Raw genomic sequence first — 17,007 nt, 5'->3', positions numbered from 1 at the left:
TTACTGGAAATGGACTCACTGGACTGGAAATCCACCCGAAGACTTGTATAGAGACTTCCATCACTCATTACCATTAGCCTCCAGCAAAAATAATGAAGCCAGTTATATTTACAAACTATTGCTCGGAGAATATTCACAAGACCCAGATTCCCAATAACCAATCAAAACAACTTACTCTACAGCTCAGAGGTGGGTCTAGAGTTATCTGTGCTACCTTGCAACCCTGCTGACCATTGATAAGCAAGTAGACAAAGAAAGGACATATTTCTCAAGGTATGCCGCAAGCTACAAGGGTATATAATCTATCCACTATTGTCAGACTGGTTATATCTCACATGTGCAAACAAGCCCGGTGGGTGCAAACAAGCTCAGGAGGTGCAAAGAAGCCCAGAGGGTGCAAACAAGCTCAGGAGGTGCAAAGAAGCCCAGGGGGTGCAAACAAGCTCAGGAGGTGCAAAGAAGCCCAGAGGGTGCAAACAAGCCCGGAGGGTGCAAACAAGCCCAGAGGGTGCAAACAAGCCCAGAGGGTGCAAACAAGCCCAGAGAGTGCAAACAAGCCCAGAGGGCGCAAACAAGCTCAGGAGGTGCAAAGAAGCCCAGGGGTTGCAAAGAAGCCCAGTGGGTGCAAATAAGCCCAGAGGGCGCAAAGAAGCCCAGAGGGTGCAAAGAAGCCCATAGGTTGCAAATAAGCCTGGAGGGTGCAAACAAGCCCAGAGGGTGCAAACAAGCCCAGAGGGTGCAAACAAGACCAGGGGGTGCGAACAAGCCCAGGGGGTGCAAACAAGCCCAGGATGTGCAAACAAGCTCTGGGGGTGCAAACAAGCCCAGATGGTGCAAACAAGCCTGGAGGGTGCAAACAAGCCCGAAGGGTGCAAACAAGCTCGGAGGGTGCAAACAAGCCCAGAGGGTGCAAACAAGCCCAGAGGTTGCAAACAAGCCTGGAGGGTGCAAACAAGCCCAGGGGGTGCAAACAAGCCCGAAGGGTGCAAACAAGCCCGGAGGGTGCAAACAAGCCCAGAGGGTGCAAACAAGCACAGAGGGTGCAAACAAGCCCTGAGGGTGCAAACAAGCCCAGAGGGTGCAAACAAGCTCAGAGGGTGCAAACAAGCCCAGAGGGTGCAGGCAGCAACAGACAGAATCTACTTCCTCTCCTGGATGTCGCTATATCACAGATCTGGTCCTCCATTTCTTCGCCTTCTCCTCTATCTCAATTTGTGTATTTGCTCACCCTTTTCAGCTTCGAGGATAACAGATCACTGTATAGTTTGGTTCACTGTCAAACATTTGGAATCTATTCATTTAGCACGTATTTTGAATGAAAAGGCAGATTTTGTCAAGATTTCTGTGGGAATTTCCATAAGGCAGAAGCTGGGAGTGTCGTAGAGTGGAGTGCGGCTGAGTGGACTAGAGTTGTATACTTGAGGTGCGTAGTTTGGAGTAGAGTGGCCTAGAATTAAGTGTCATACAGAGGTGTAAAGTGGCGTAAAGTGGAAGTGCATAGAGTAGAAGGGCATTAAGTGGATTAGACTGTGGTGCATTAGAGCGAAGTGGTGTAAAATGGGGTAGTGGAGTACTTCTGGTAAGAGTGAGCTCTTCTCATGAGCCGTTTCAACCAATTAGGGGAGAGAATGTAGTCTTACGGCTAGAGCGGTCGACCTCGAAGCCGAGGTACCGGGTTCTTGTCTCGGCAACAACGCTCAACATCCTGTGATTCTGGGAAAATCACTTTCTCCTCGTGCCTAAGAAAAATGAATGTGTCCTCATGTAACGCAACTGGTGCTCATGTAAAGCGCTCTGATACCCGATGTCTCGGGTCTAGTTTGCAATATATAAAACTCTTAATGATAATTAAAATGAATAGATTGACTTGTACTTCCGGCTATTCCACCAGCTCATTACGTGATGATAAACACATGACGAATGTTACAAACAGTGCTGATAACGTGGTTAGGATTCCAGGAATGGACCAAATTGTGATCATTACTCTAATATGGGTACATCCCCACCACAGACATTCAGAGAGGATCGGCAGAATTTAAAAAGCTTTATGGTCCCGGTCAGTTGCACTAGAATAGAAACACGCTGAGGCACTGAAACGTCTTGCCTTTTGAAACGCTGACCTTAGCACTTTGCACTTTGTCTGTGGAAAATTGTTCATTTTGAATATTTTAACTTGCTGGGAATTTTAATTCTTTAAAACGGGTGTCCAACATAGCGACTATTCCAGGGGACTTCGCATTGCCTGCACATAAAATTTTATATATATATAAAATAAAATCTCAGGAGAAGTGTGCATGCGTGGGCGGCCGCGCATGCGCATTAGTATCCAAGATGGCGGCGTGGTTACCAGAGGGAGCCCCGGAGCCCCGGAGACGCAGCCGACAAGGTAAGTGGTGTTTATTGTTTTAAAAATCATTATTTAAGTATTTAGGGAGGGCAAGAGGGAGGCGGGTGGTATTTAGCGAGGGCGGGAGGGAGGCGGGTGGCGCGTAGTGGGGCTACGGGAAGTGCGTAGGTGGACATAGTTTCTCGTTCATTTCGCGTAGCTTCGCGTAGCCCCACTACGCCTACTACGCCCAGGGTTACAAAATACATCAAAGACCGATTAGTAAGGTACACCCCAGGCATGGCCTTCCGCTCTTCCAAGGCCTGCAAGCTTGCCCCATCGAGATTTAAATTTAAATCCAAAGGTGGCAGAGCTTTGTCGGTTCTCCTACCCCAAATCTGGAATGAGTTGCCGGAAGCTCTACAAGGAGAACCAGTGCTACTTCCCTTTAGGAAAGCCTTGAAGACCTACCTGTTTAAAAAGGCAATTGCTCTTACCTAACGTTAGCCCGACAGCAGGCGGAGTATTAGTGACTTGGTTGTGTTCCTCTTTTTTCAAAGCGCTTAGAGACCAGTGGTGATTTGCGCTATACAAAAACAAAGTAACCTAACATAACATAACTTCTAAGCGAAAGCCCACATTTTTAATCATGTCACTTCCAAAGTTATATACTCTCTTATCTTATGAAACACACCTTGATGTGGGTTTTGTCATTTATCCGAAATCAAGGCCCGCTGTTGTCCAGCTGGACCCAAGTGATGGCTCAATTCTCCGCCATATTTCTCCGCTATATTTATATCAAACATGCATTACATAATAAGCTGAAGCTGGTCTATTAATGCTCAAACTGTGAAATCAGGATATTCTGACTTACACCACTCATTTCCAACCCCTGGCCTCTGAGGTGACGTGTCCACTGCTGCAGCCTTTCATCTGGCTCTCGGGGACCTCCTCAAAGATTCCTTGTGGTTAGTGTTAAATCAACCAACCCCATTGGGGACTTTAATCAACCTGAAGCTGCGAATGGATGCCCAGAAAAACCTTTCGGCGAACCAAGGGATGGACTTAAAATTGAAGACCCTGACTTAATAAAGTCCCAAGTGGCAGTGTCTGATGTTACCCCTCAGGCGGCAGGACCCATGCAGACTGGAGACTCGTGAGTGACCCTGTCAACCAAAGAAAGGAAAAGCCGTAGGGAGACATGATTGAGTTTCTAGTGTGGACATTTGGTGAGAGGCTATCCTCAGTTACAGGCAAAGAACTTTGCTTGCCTATCTACAGCGGGCCTGTGAAGGGCTCAGAATTACTGAAGTGTACTTTACTGATTGATCACATCGATCTCATGCAAGTTCATTCTTGAGGACTTGTGATACTTCTTGCCGTATTAGACTCTGGAGCATCTGATTGGTTTATGGGTAATCAATTTCAAACTGGATGCTAGAGTCCTATCAAGGTGAAATACATGAAGGAAGCGAGACAAGTAATAGATGCGACGGCTCTCACTGTAGAAGCTGTAACTTTTGAAGTCCTTCCATTATTGATTCACTTCAATGTAATCAATGTTCCATCCTATCCCTTTCTATTGCTCTCGGCACTACATGACCTAGGAAACATCACGCCCATATAGACTGGAATACGCAACCTTTAACTCATCTTACTGCGATACACAGTGCTTTCAAAAGCAGTCACTGACAAGACAAAGGCCTAATTTTGAGTTAGGAGTAAGGGTTACTCTGTCACAAGAATGCGCCTTATTGCATGTGCATTATATCCCATGGCCCTTGTAATAAGGCGGATGGGGTATCCAACCCGTCCGCCAAACTCTAAGTCAGGCCATCAGCCGGAAAAACTGAAAAGAAATCAAAGCCCTGCACAGAAATAGTATGTGACACGTACGAAATGGCACCAATCCCAGTTTTCCACATAAATCTTGTCAGCATCAGCCTTTCCATGCTCTGAGGTACAGCCACATTCTTCTGAAGCCACCCTAAAAGTACAGAAGGATGTAGAGGATGCTCCTCCAAATTATCATGAATTTATAGATGTGTTTATCAAGAAACGAGTCAACACTCTTCCAGCTCATTGAGAGTGTGACAGACAAATCGATCTATTACCTGGAGAGCCTAGTCCACACTGGAAGATCTATCCACTGGAAGGTGAAAGAGGCCGACATTGTACAACAATAAATTCAGTAAAACTTTGATAAAAGCTTTATTCGACAGACCACCTTTCAAGCAGGGTCCCCAATCCTTTTTGTGTCGAAGGCGAATGGGGAATACAAGCCATGAATAAACTATAGAGAATTAATGTGATATCATAAGAAATTGATATCTGCCATCCCTGGATCAAGTCAAATCTGTCAAAGTATTGTATAAGTTGGATCTTACAGGAACATACAACTATGTGAAAAGGATTAATGGAATTTGGCATTCAATACCCAATATGGGCATTTTGAATAACTAGTACTGCCTTTCAGCTTCCGTAATTTCACTGCAGCCTTCCAGCATTTTGTCAACATTTTCAGTGATATTCTGGATCTGTGCATCGTGATTGGAAGGATTGGAGTTAGGACAGAACATGTGCATCTAGCCTTGAGCCCCAGATGATAACCAGTGCAGGCAATACCACAATCTCACATAGGACAGTAGAACAAGAAAACAGAATTTTATTCATACACACTTGCATGAGTCCAAAGCAATTGCCATCGTCACCCCACCCTTGGATCAGGTCGGCTCCAGCACAGGACTGCCGCGAGATAATTCCAGCAATAATGCCCGCTTGGACATTCTTCTCCCGTGCTACGCTGTCGATAAGGCCCTTGTATTTTTGCATATTGGAGGAGTCAGTCTGGGCCATCTTACGAGATGCTGCAACTCCTGGAATCAAAAATCAAAATGTTGTCCTTGATCACTCACTCACAATCATGCATGAAAATGCTGATTACGTTAGTTTTAGATTCAGCTGACCTGTTATTCCTCCCACTTCCTAAAATAGTTCTCAGGTCCTGAACATTACCCTGTGATACACAACCTGTCTCCAGTTTGAACAGAAACTATAACTTGGGGCAGAATCCATGACTTCATGATTATGCTTGGCAAAGTCAATCAAAACTGGAAAGATGGAAAGCTAAATCTTGCTTCTGAGTTCAGCTGGTTCGGAAGATTTTCCTTATATGACCAGAATTTCTACAAATATTACAGAACTTGGGAACTGCAGTGGAATTGGAACAAGAGACATTGCATGAAAGAATCAAAGTTTAGGTTTGTCTACTGAAATGGATTGAGAAAGTAGTGCTAAGTTCACAAACTAAAGACAACAGCAAAAGGGATGTCAGGTTTACAAACTAAAGGAGACAAAAAAGTACTTTCAGACTCAAGTCGCAAAGGCGAAAAAGAAACTAGCTTCAGCCTCGCGACCAAAAGTGACAGAAAAGTGCTGTCAGATTCCTGAACTATAATGGACTATAATGAACATGGACTGATTTACCTTACACTGCAGTGGGCTGCCAAGGTGAAATGAAAGCCAGATGAAAGAATCACAGAAGAGACACAGTAAGTATTGTTGACAGCAGGTCACCTACCGTCAAGGGAGGGATAGGACAATAGGAGAATAAGAGATTTATTCACACATTTAGACTAGCCCCGGCACAAATTAAGGAGGCTAGGAGATTAGCTCCTAGGTTTAAAATTGACTGTGCATTGAGTGCATGCAGCAGTCTTTGAACACCTAAATCATATAAGCAGCATATTGTGTTTTTTTTAATGTAATTTGCGTTTGGTAACGCAAACACACAAGATGGCTTATCATGTGAGCTTTTGTTTTTGTGTTTCTTTGCTTTTGATGATATTGCAGACCCGTCCTGAGTTGTGAAGGGATGGTCACGATGATGCCCAATGTTACATTACAGTTGGCTGGACTTGTTCTAGTCATTCAAAATTCTCAGATATGATATTTTCGTGCTGTGAACCTGACAGACAACACTTCACCAGTGCATGTCTATTCGGTTATGATAAGTATTGTAGGAACAATATATAGATAGGATTAAAAGTATGTCCACTGTGAAAGTCAGCCATGTTACTGTCCCTCCTTTGTGAAAATTGGTGGAGTGGAAATTGGACAGGAAATGAAATGACCAACAGACTTGATTGGTGATTCTCCTATTTGATTTTTAAAGAGAATTATAAGACTATGGCTCTTGCTAGGTGACACCACGGCCGAAAATGCAATCACCACATTGCGCACAGTCATTGAGACTTACCGCGTTCCAAATCAATCAGCTCAAGCTGCTGAATTAGTAGCTCTGTTGAGAGCCTGTGAGCTGAGTGAGGGAATGACTGTCAATATCTACATTGTATTCATTAGACTCACTTGCCATGTATTCCCAGTGATCATGAGGAGGCACTGTGCAGCTTGTGCATCATGTAGTGCGCATGGTGCACAATTACTAGCGGGGTATCTGCATGCCCCAGACAACTTGTATCATGCATTTTCCCTTTTTGCTGTTTCCTGAATAAAGAATGTAGGAACAAACAGATGTAGTAATTCAAAGGATGTCTTGAGCACAGCCATGTGTATGAAAGTCTATTTTAGAACAGAAATGCTATGTCCCCTTTTACCCCCAGCTGGTAGGAAAATGTACCCTTACATTGAAGTTAGTGAGGATAATGGAGAGCCCCAATTGAAGAGACCTGCAGTGCTGCCCTTGGCCCTGTATTGTATGAGGGCGACAGCGCATTCTAGATCAGAGTTGTCCCATGGTTTTTGGCCCTCCTGAATATTGCAGGCCACCTGTTCACTGCTCCACTGTTAATAGCAGGCGATTTGCTTCTGTGTTAATGGAAAGGAAATAACAAATGTTATCTTTCCTATACCGCCAGGTTCTGCAGGCTCTTCCATAAAGAAAGGAAGTCTGGTATTAAATGACCTGCAGACCAGTAATCACAGGATGAATCACAGCTCCTGCAAGCGACAGCTGGAGCCTTCAACAGTTCTCAGCATCCAGAAAACAGCAAAAACTGAACACCGCCAGAACGCCACTGGTGACATCTCGAAAGCACCGTGTTTGCTCCATCAGACGGCGTTGGACAGCAGAAGAAGGAGGAAATGGATCCCTGCTTGCCTCAGGCTGAGTTTTCAGCAAAAAACGAAAAAATAAATGGATCCTTGTTGTGAGCGACAGGGCTCGTTTAGGGTTTCATCCTTCAACTCTCATGTTCTGGTAACCTCTGACAGCGCGCGGTTTGGGCGCAATGAAAGCGCCAGCAAGTTCTATTTCCCCAGATGCCCTTGAGCCCCAGTTTCGAGATGACCATAAGTTTGGTCACCCCCTTTTTAGGTCTCGCCTGGCGAACACAGCACATGAGCTGCTTTTCCTTGGCGAGACTCTATTGTTGTGGATTTTGCTAGTGAAGGGAGACAAACCATGTCCACGCATGCACATCCAATGTACACGCGCATGGCGTCTCATCTCTGGTGTCTCCTCTGAAAGGGGACAGGAGATGGCATGCGTACGGACAGGAGATGTGCACTCTGTACGCGTGCACATCTCCTGTCCCCACGCGAACACAGCGGGCAGTTAAGTAACGTTTTCGGCACGTTGGCATTTCCATGTTCACACGTTTATCGTCTTTTGATGTATTTGCTAAATTGCAGCGCTTTTCTTACTGATTGAAAACCCAGAGGGCCGGAATCAAGGGGTGAAAAAAATGAATTTCCATCCTTACTCACGGAATCCGGATTAGTGAAGTTGCAAATGTAAAAGGTAAAGTGTGGACTCTATACACCTTACGTTTTAAGGGGTAGGGCTGTAAACAGTGGTGGGAAGAGGATTAGCAATAGTATATGTGACAAATGCTACCAAATCATAACTTAGTGGGAGTTCCCAAACATTTTTTTCACATGATGTTTGTTGCGTGATTTACATGTCAGCTATTTTCAGGGCTCAGTTTGGGCACGGGATCTTCAAGCCAAAGCCGATGCTTGGCTCTACGCCCCATGTTAATGTGCTAGCTAGCCCACCTTTAACTATTTCTAACAATAAACCACATGCTCTTACCACCAGACACATACAACCAAGCCCCGCTGAATAACAGCAGCACATCCCTTTTCAGCTCTCTAATCACCACGCCTTCAGCCTGTACAAACTATGTAAAAAGCCCCACCCTCAGGAAGAGGAGGTACCGCCACCCAATGCGGTCACGTGTCAGCGAACACCTAGGCTTTGGGTAATTAACACGCAGCTCTATGCACCTGTGTCAAGTTCACACCCACGAAGGACTGCAACTCCCCTGCTTTATAGTCCCCTGTAAACTCCCCGCTGGAGGGAAGAGATGCAGCACCCTTCAGCGTTTGTGCACTGTACTCGGGCTATGCAGTGCTACCTGTTTGTAGGAATTTAGGGGTGAGGGACCATAAAATAGCCATGCGTATTATTCTAACTAATGTCACTTCAATGCATATGGTTGTGGGGTGGCCAAATATGTGGCGAATGCTTGGTTCATCAGGTCAAAACTTTTACCCGATGTCTGAAATGTTACATGTATAGTTATTTTTGTTCAATGTATACGGGTTGGAATATGTCAATGTATTTCGGATACTGTATAATTGTACTTTTATGAAACTTGTTTCGAATAAAGTATATATTGTTAAATTGCTTCCGCTTCTCGCCCTGCCTGCCTCTCACAGAACGCCCGAGGATCAGGCCCCAAACATACTGAATACCCTATGGCCATGAAAAGCATGACCACAAGTAAATATGTAGGGTGCTCACATTGATACGGTGTGCGTTGGCTGACCAGGCCGTTTCCAAGACCCTAACACATTCTTACGTCAGCACTGGGTTTTTTCTGGAGATACATGCCCCCTCCTTCCCGTTGCTACCCTTCTCACTAACTATTCTTCCTCTACTCCTTCCAAAGCAGCCTCATTCCCTTTCGATCATACTATCCTCTGGCCTTCCTCCGACCTACGCATTCTGCATACTCCCTCCCATTCTCCACAAACGCTCCCATTTGTCCTCTGGCCGGCTTGCTTCCTTCCTTCCCACTTGCTGTAGGGCCCCTAATTTCCATACATTTCCCACCCTATTCAGGTCCTCCTGTTTCCCTTCCCCTTTCCTTAGGCCACTCCTTTTACCCTCATTCTCCACAGGCCTTCCCGGCATACTCTCTTTTATTATTTCCCCCTTCACCCTCAGACTATCTTCCACAAACACAACACAATACAAAACCGAGCGCCTTGTTTACAAAGCTGCGAGGAGTGGTCTAACTATGGCCTGGAATCTTTGTAAGACGGATCTTCCGTCATCTCTCATTCACGGACGGACACCACAATATCCACACCCTGTAAAGCAAAGTATGTGGAGAATACAGTTACACTACTACCCATAAAGTAGAGGTAGGAATGCTATTAAAACTACTGTCAATCAAGGTCACTTTTAGTCCTAGACATGCCAATATGGTCTCTAATAAACACTAGTAAAAGAGCAGAAGGTGCTCTACATTAGTCGCTGCCCCCCTCCGCCCAGGTAGCGCCTGGAGCCAAGGGAAGCTCTACCAGCGTACAGTGTGAACGCTGGCTTATTCGTGCAGGACAGGCCTGATCATTCAAGCACAAGCTGGGCTCCCAGCCAGTCATAGTTTTTTCAAACCTATTTTTTAAAATTGCACTAATTAGAGGATTAGTATTGGATTACTGGAGAGGACAGCAGCTATGACGGGAGGATGAGCAGAGGAACTGGAATACAGAAGGCACTTTGATGATTACTGTGGTGCCTCGAAGAGCCATCATGTTTTTTTTTCCAGTTTATGATTTAGACATTTCTCTTCAGCTGTATTTTTCTTATGAATGGGTCAATCCTCTCCTGTCCCAAGGTTAGAAAGGAGGTCCATGCTGACCCGTCGTCTGCTAAAGGTCACATCCATATTAAAAGCCATGTGACCTTCATTCGTACTAAGCATGGGCGAATTTTGCGAATTTGAGATTCACGGATTTGCGAATTCGCGATCTGCAAAATTCGCAAATTTGTGCGAATTTGCAGATTTTTTTATTTTTGCGTGTTTGCGGGGCGCTTTGCGTGTTCGCGGGGCGCTGTGCGTGTTCGCGGGGCGCTGTGCGTGTTCGCGGGGCGCTGTGCGTGTTCGCTTTTTTTTTTTTTTTTTTTCATTTTTACTTTTTGTTCCCTTCTGCCCTCTGCCCCACTCCTGTTTTATTTTAGGATGGCGCCGGCAAGCTGCCAGCGCCATCCTAAAACAGTTACTAAGCTATCAGGAAGCACTAATAGATAAAATAAAGCAGGAAATAAAGCAGGTGCACCTGCTTAATTTTATCTATTAGTGCTTCCTGATAACTTAGTAACTGTTTTAGGATGGCGCTGGCAGCTTGCCGGCGCCATCCTAAAATAGTTACAAGCTTGAAGCTTGAACTTTTGCCCCCAGATCCGTTCGCTCGCGGATTTTCGGCAAATTCGCGGGAGTTCGCGGATTGCGAATTTGCTGAAAATCCGCAAAAATCCACGAGCGGAACGGATTTTACGCACACACTTAATTCGTACACAGAGTTCATCTGCTTCTACCCCAATCTCAGAGTCCATGGCAGGACTTGATTCCTCGCTTCAGAGCCGAATCGGAGTTACTGGAGGTCTCAGAATTGGTTAAAGAGAACTCAGACGGTGGTCATTCAGCAATGGTGGTCCTGCTGGAGCTGTCAGAGGCATTCAACACAGTCTGGCATGCCACCCTTTTTGATAGACTAAAAGAAGAGGACATTCAAGGATAAAATCTTTTTTGGAAGACAGATCTCAAGAGGTGCATCTTCACCCTTTTTCATCTGCCCCTAAACCCCTTTTATATGGAGTGCCAGAAGGCTGTGCTTTGAGCCCGACTCTGTTCCATCTGTATATGGTTTCTTTGGCTGGCCTGATTGCATTCTATGGTGTGCAAGTTATATGGAGTCCCAGGAGGCTCAGCTTTAAGCCCGATTCTGTTCCAACTGTATATGGTTTCTTTGGCTGGCCTGATTGCATTCTATGGTGTGCAGGTTATATGGAGTCCCAGAAGGCTCAGTTTGAGTCCGACTCTGTTCCATCTGTATATGGTTTCTACGGCTGGCCTGATTGCATTTTATGGGGTGCAGGTTATATGGAGTCCCAGAAGGCTCAGTTTGAGTCCGACTCTGTTCCATCTGTATATGGTTTCTTTGGCTGGCCTGATTGCATTCTATGGCGTGCAGGTTATATGGAGTCCCAGGAGGTTCAGCTTTAAGCCCGACTCTGTTCCAACTGTATATGGTTTCTTTGGCTGTCCTGATTGCATTCTATGGTGGCAGGTTATATGGAGTCCCAGAAGGCTCAGTTTTGAGCCCGACTCTGTTCCATCTGTATATGGTTTCTTTGGCTGGCCTGATTGCATTCTATGGTGGCAGGTTATATGGAGTCCCAGAGGACTCAGTTTGAGCCCGACTCTGTTCCATCAGTATATGGTTTCTTTGGCTGGCCTGATTGCATTCTATGGTGTGCCGGTGACACCCAGCTCCTATGATAATTTCAGGAGCATTCGGAGGTTGCTCTCAACAAAATGAGAGACTTCAGGGAGTGGCCGGATGGATTGAAGAGAACTTCCTTTGATTGAACTCCAATTAAACAGCAGTTCTATTCTTCGTTCTTGTGGTCCTTCTCCTCCACCCCGGGTTCCTACTGCTCCTGCCAGAAATCTTGGTGTTATCTTTGACGCAGCCCTTTCCTTCCCTGCTCAAATTAAGCAGATTTCGTCAGTATGTTTCTGCAAACTGAAATCGCTACAGAAGTTGCTGCACCTTATACCTGAGGACTCACAAACACTTTGGTTCACACACTGATTATCCACTGCCTGAATCACACCATAGTCTTGAGTTGAAATCTTTCCTTTCTAATTCAAAGACTTCGGATTATTCAACTCGCAGCAGCACGTCATATCCGGAGAGTTCCTCCCACCCCCATCTGAAGCAAGTAGATTGGCTGCCAGTCACTAAACGCATTAAATTCACGCTATCACGTTGGCGTTTAGAGCGTTTTCAGGGGGAGGTCCCTATATCCGCTAGTATCCTTTGTCTGTAGGAGTCTTTCTTGGCAAGTGTTATGCATCTGAATTTGGATGCACGTCCTCTTCAGTGGAGCAGGAAGGTTCACTTGTCACTGTCAGACCTTTCCGAGCAGGCTGGCTTGCAGTGTGTAAAAAGCAACACATGAACACATGAACACACATGTGTGGCCAATAGCACAGCCAATGCACAACACCAGCACACCCATCCCAGGTACTAGGATACACAATCAATATTAAGGGCATTTTTATGAGTACTGTGGTCCTAGGACTGCTATACTCATGGTGGCGGCCTGACCACCGCCACCACTGCGGGTCCACCTGCTGTATTTTGGGTGTGGCGGTTGGATCGCCGTGTCTGCCGGGATCCAGGATTGCATGGCGGTGGTGCACCGGAAAGGTGCAGGAATATGCTGGTGGTGCCACTGCACCACCGTCGAGCATATTCCAAGTTGTATTTCTACCACCCATTTCATGGCGGTGAAACCACCATGAAAAGGGCGGCGGAGATGCAACCCGGTCGCTTCTGGGCCTGGGAGTGCTTCCGGGAGGACTCATGTTGTGCCACCCTAGAATTGAACCCTGGTTCATGCGCGACATGGGGCATTACTCACTGTGCAGGAACGTGCTGCAGGCACTGTCACGACTGCAGTCTGCTGTTAAGGCTCTCCTATAGGCCTAACACAGCCACCGCCGTGAGACCACTGCAGCACCGTCTGCCCTAGATTCAACTCAGAATCCAGGCAGGCAGTCGCACCACATGCATGGCGGTCTTCCTGCCAGCACAGTGGTGTCGGTGCACCTGGAGGACCACCAAACACATAACAAGGCTCTAAAACTAGAAGTGCTTATTTGAATCCTTTTACAGCTAAGGAAGTAGAAGCCTACCAACAGCTCTTGATTGTCACGATGCTGCCTGGGCCTGATACGCTTACCCAGTGGACATTATGGGGGGTCTACAGTTACCAAGGAAACACAAGAGACTCCACAACTTTTAGGATGCCGGCATTCATGGAGTTGACCAGCTACACTGTGATGGGACCAAGTTCGGGCAGTACACAAGACTTTTTTTCTGAAATAATGAGATCAACAGGATATTTCTAATACAAAACTGATTATGCACCTCAAAAATTAATACAAAGGAGAAAAACACTTTGGAATGGCTGCAATTAAGGCCACACTGATTTTATGGAGAAGAGTTAATATGTAAGAAATGGGACAGCATTTTGCCAGAAATTAGTGGACCAAAATTATGACAAATAGGCAGATATGGGCAGGGTTCACTATTTTTAAATATTTGGCTATATTTTGAATATGATTGTGTGTAAATCCATTCTAGGGGTGTCTGTTTCTAAAGACCATTTCCAGTCAGTTAATGGGAAGTTACTATTAATAACCCTGGGTGGAGTTTGCGGAGTTGCGCTATGCGCAACTCCGCAAAGTGGGAAAAAAACTCTGCTGTGCTACGCAAAGCTCCGCAAGTGGCGGAGTTTGATGGAAAATGCCATTCGCTGTGATTGCACAGTGCTGGAGGCATGTCCGCACTGTGCAATCTTCGTTAACAGCACCATACACAGCGCAAGCTGGCTCTGCTTTCCTTTCTGCCGCTCGAATAGATTTTTACTCGAGCGGCAGCTTTCTGAACACAAACGGGCAGTTTCTGAACGCGAGCGGTCGCGAGCATATGCGACCACTCGCAATGAGAAACCTGACCTGCCCGCATTAAGAAATCTCACCGGGGTGGTTATTTTCCACACTCGCGCTCGTCAACTTAATTTTGACAATTGCGAACAAGGAGAAATCTCGCCCGGAGGTTGATTTTCTTTGATCACGGTCGCCAACTTGACGTTGACGAACGCGAGCGAGGAAAAAGACTCCACTCCGCAACGCGGAGCAGAGTTTTTGGGATCTCCGCAAGCTGCGCGTAGCACGGAATGCGGAAATCTCCGCGAGCGGAGCGGAGTTCACTGCCCAGAGTTAACTATTAAATGAGAAATTGCATTCCGCGGCCAAACAAACGCTGAATGTGTGCGCAAGGGTGTTCAGCTTACCTCTCTCAGTCAGTCTCTCCTGCCGCGCAGTCTGCTCGGAAGCTCCAGAGGTCTCCACTCTCATAATGTCACCTAAGGGTCACACCATGAAAGCTGCTGTAAAATGGGATACACAACAGCTACAAAACACACAGATCTGATCATAACAGATAGGAAACATGTCTCCATTGCGGAGCGGAGTTTTTGGGAACTCTGTGAGCTCCACGTAACGTGGAATGCGGTAAACTCCGCAAACTCTGCGAGCGGAGTTTACCGCCCAGGGTTAACTGATAAAAGAGAAATTGCATTCCGAGGGCCCAAAAAACTCTGCATGTGTGCGCAAGGGTGTTGAGCTTACCTCCCTCAGTCAGTCTGCCCTGCTGCGCAGTCTGCTTGGAAGCTCCAGAGGTCTCCACTCTCATGACGTTACCTAAGGGTCACACCATGAATTAAAAGAGTATTTCATCTGAGAAACAGCACAGACAGGGAAACATGACATCTTAATTCTGACTTGTGTTGTGATCATGATTGACGGTGTGAAAGGGTGGCGCAGAAGAACACGTCACGCGCTCCTTTTAGTGCCGAAAGGCTTGAAGTTCCTGCTAAACATAACACTATACAACTGTAGAAGGCTGGGCATCCCTCACCATAACACACTAAAGAAACAAGTCTATCTTGAACGCCCAGAAAGCTGCTGTAAAATGGGATACACAACAGGTACAAAACACACAGATCTGATCATAACAGATAGGAAACATGCCTCCGATACTTAGCAGAGTTTTAGGGAACTCCGCGAGCTCCGCGTAACGTGGAAAATTCCGCAAAATCCGTAAGCGGAGCGGAGTTCACCGCCTAGAGTTAACTATTAAATGATAAATTGCATTCCGAGGCCAAACAAACGCTGAATGTGTGCACAAGGGTGTTCAGCTTACCTCTCTCAGTCAGTCTGTCCTGCCGCACAGCCTGCTCAGAAGCTGCAGAGGGCTCCACTCTCATAATGTCACCTAAGGGTCACACCATGAATTAAAAGAGTATTTCATCTGATAAACAGCACAGACAGGGAAAAATGACATCTTAATTCTGACTTGTGTTGTGATCATGATTGACGGGTGTGAAAGGGTGGCACAGAAGAACACGTCACGTGCTCCTTTCAGTGCCAAAAGGCTTGAAGTTTCTGCTAAACATAACACTATACAACTGTAGCAGTCTGGGCATCCCTCACCATAACACACTTAAAAAACAAGTCCATCTTGAACTCCCAGAAAGCTGCTGTAAAATGGGATACACAACAGGTACAAAACAACACACAGATCTGATACATAACAGATAGGAAACATGCCTAAGTGAAATGTCATAATATAAAGTCAAGCCTCAAAGGCTGTTAAGTCTTCATGCTAAGTTATCCGAAAAAACACGACGTGATCTCAGCCATTGTGCCTTCTTCTGTGTACGTCGTTCCTCGGTGGGCAGAATGCGCGTTGGTGGTCTTGTTGCCTCTAGGTCCGCTTTATATAAGCGATATGCTTCGCTTTCGGTTTCGGTTTCCCTGTGACTGAAGTAACGTTTCAGCCCCTCCCACCCCGGAAGCGGTCATGCCGTGGCTTGCATTCCATCTGGTATCCCCTTGGGTTCGTGTATCCCCTGTTCTTCGGCACTTTTCGTAAACGAAACTCAGCCCGGGCAGGTTCAGACAGAAGCAGCTGATCTCTGGGGCTGAGTGCAGGGGTACACGATTCAACAGGACGCCTAACTCAGCTCCGGCGATAAATCACAGGACGCCTAACTCAGCTCTGGCGATAAGTCACAGGACGCCTAACTCAGCTCTGGCGATAAATCACAGGACGCCTAACTCAGCTCCGGCGATAAATCACAGGACGCCAAACTCAGCTCCGGCGATAAATCACCTGATACTTTTGCACGAAAAGAGACAGACAGAAAGCGCAATAAATACAGAGAAGGCATTGTGATAAAAATAGCAATTACATTATTAAACGGTGTGAAAGCAAGGAAACTATTGCTCAAACATATGGAATCATAACAAAATAAACATGAGGGGAAGAGAATAGAAACAACGGCAGGGGTTCAAATAAGGGGAAAACTAGTATCAAAACCTGAGAAACATTAAAGGGTGAAGGTAAAAAAAAACGACAATGAACAAAGCAAAGTATTAAAATGGGGACAATGAACAAAGCAAAGTATTAAAATGGGGACAATGAACAAAGCAAAGTATTAAAATGGGGACAATGAACAAAGCAAAGTATTAAAATGGGGACAATGAACAAAGCAAAGTATTAAAATGGGGACAATGAACAAAGCAAAGTATTAAAATGGGGAAATAAAGTGATTTGATTTGTATATAGTGAATATGTTACAAGGTGTTAAAGGCAAACATGTAACTTGCACAGTAAGTTGAATAACTGCATGTTTGGTTAGTCTCATACATCATACTTGGCATTTTACCAGTCTGCCCTATATTTTTGTGTCCATGCTAATGAAACAAGCATTTGCAACACAATCGGTCTCATACTTGTGTGAAAGTTAGAGCTGTTGGCGTCGTAAATGACAATGTTTTTTTACT

At 45.7% G+C, this 17,007-nt stretch overlaps 1 pseudogene; it reads right to left on the bottom strand.

Annotated features, from left to right (window-relative positions):
- LOC144772174 (lysozyme g-like) overlaps nt 1–14,538 on the bottom strand; it is an 87,425-nt pseudogene extending 72,887 nt beyond the window's left edge.
- Between the last annotated feature and the right edge of the window lie 2,469 nt (nt 14,539–17,007).

This window comes from Lissotriton helveticus, chromosome 8 (genome assembly GCF_964261635.1).
Source record: "Lissotriton helveticus chromosome 8, aLisHel1.1, whole genome shotgun sequence".
Classification (NCBI taxonomy): Eukaryota; Metazoa; Chordata; class Amphibia; order Caudata; family Salamandridae; genus Lissotriton; species Lissotriton helveticus.
The sequence above is the reverse complement of the archived record's forward strand: the minus strand, read 5'-3'. Positions and strand labels throughout refer to the sequence as shown.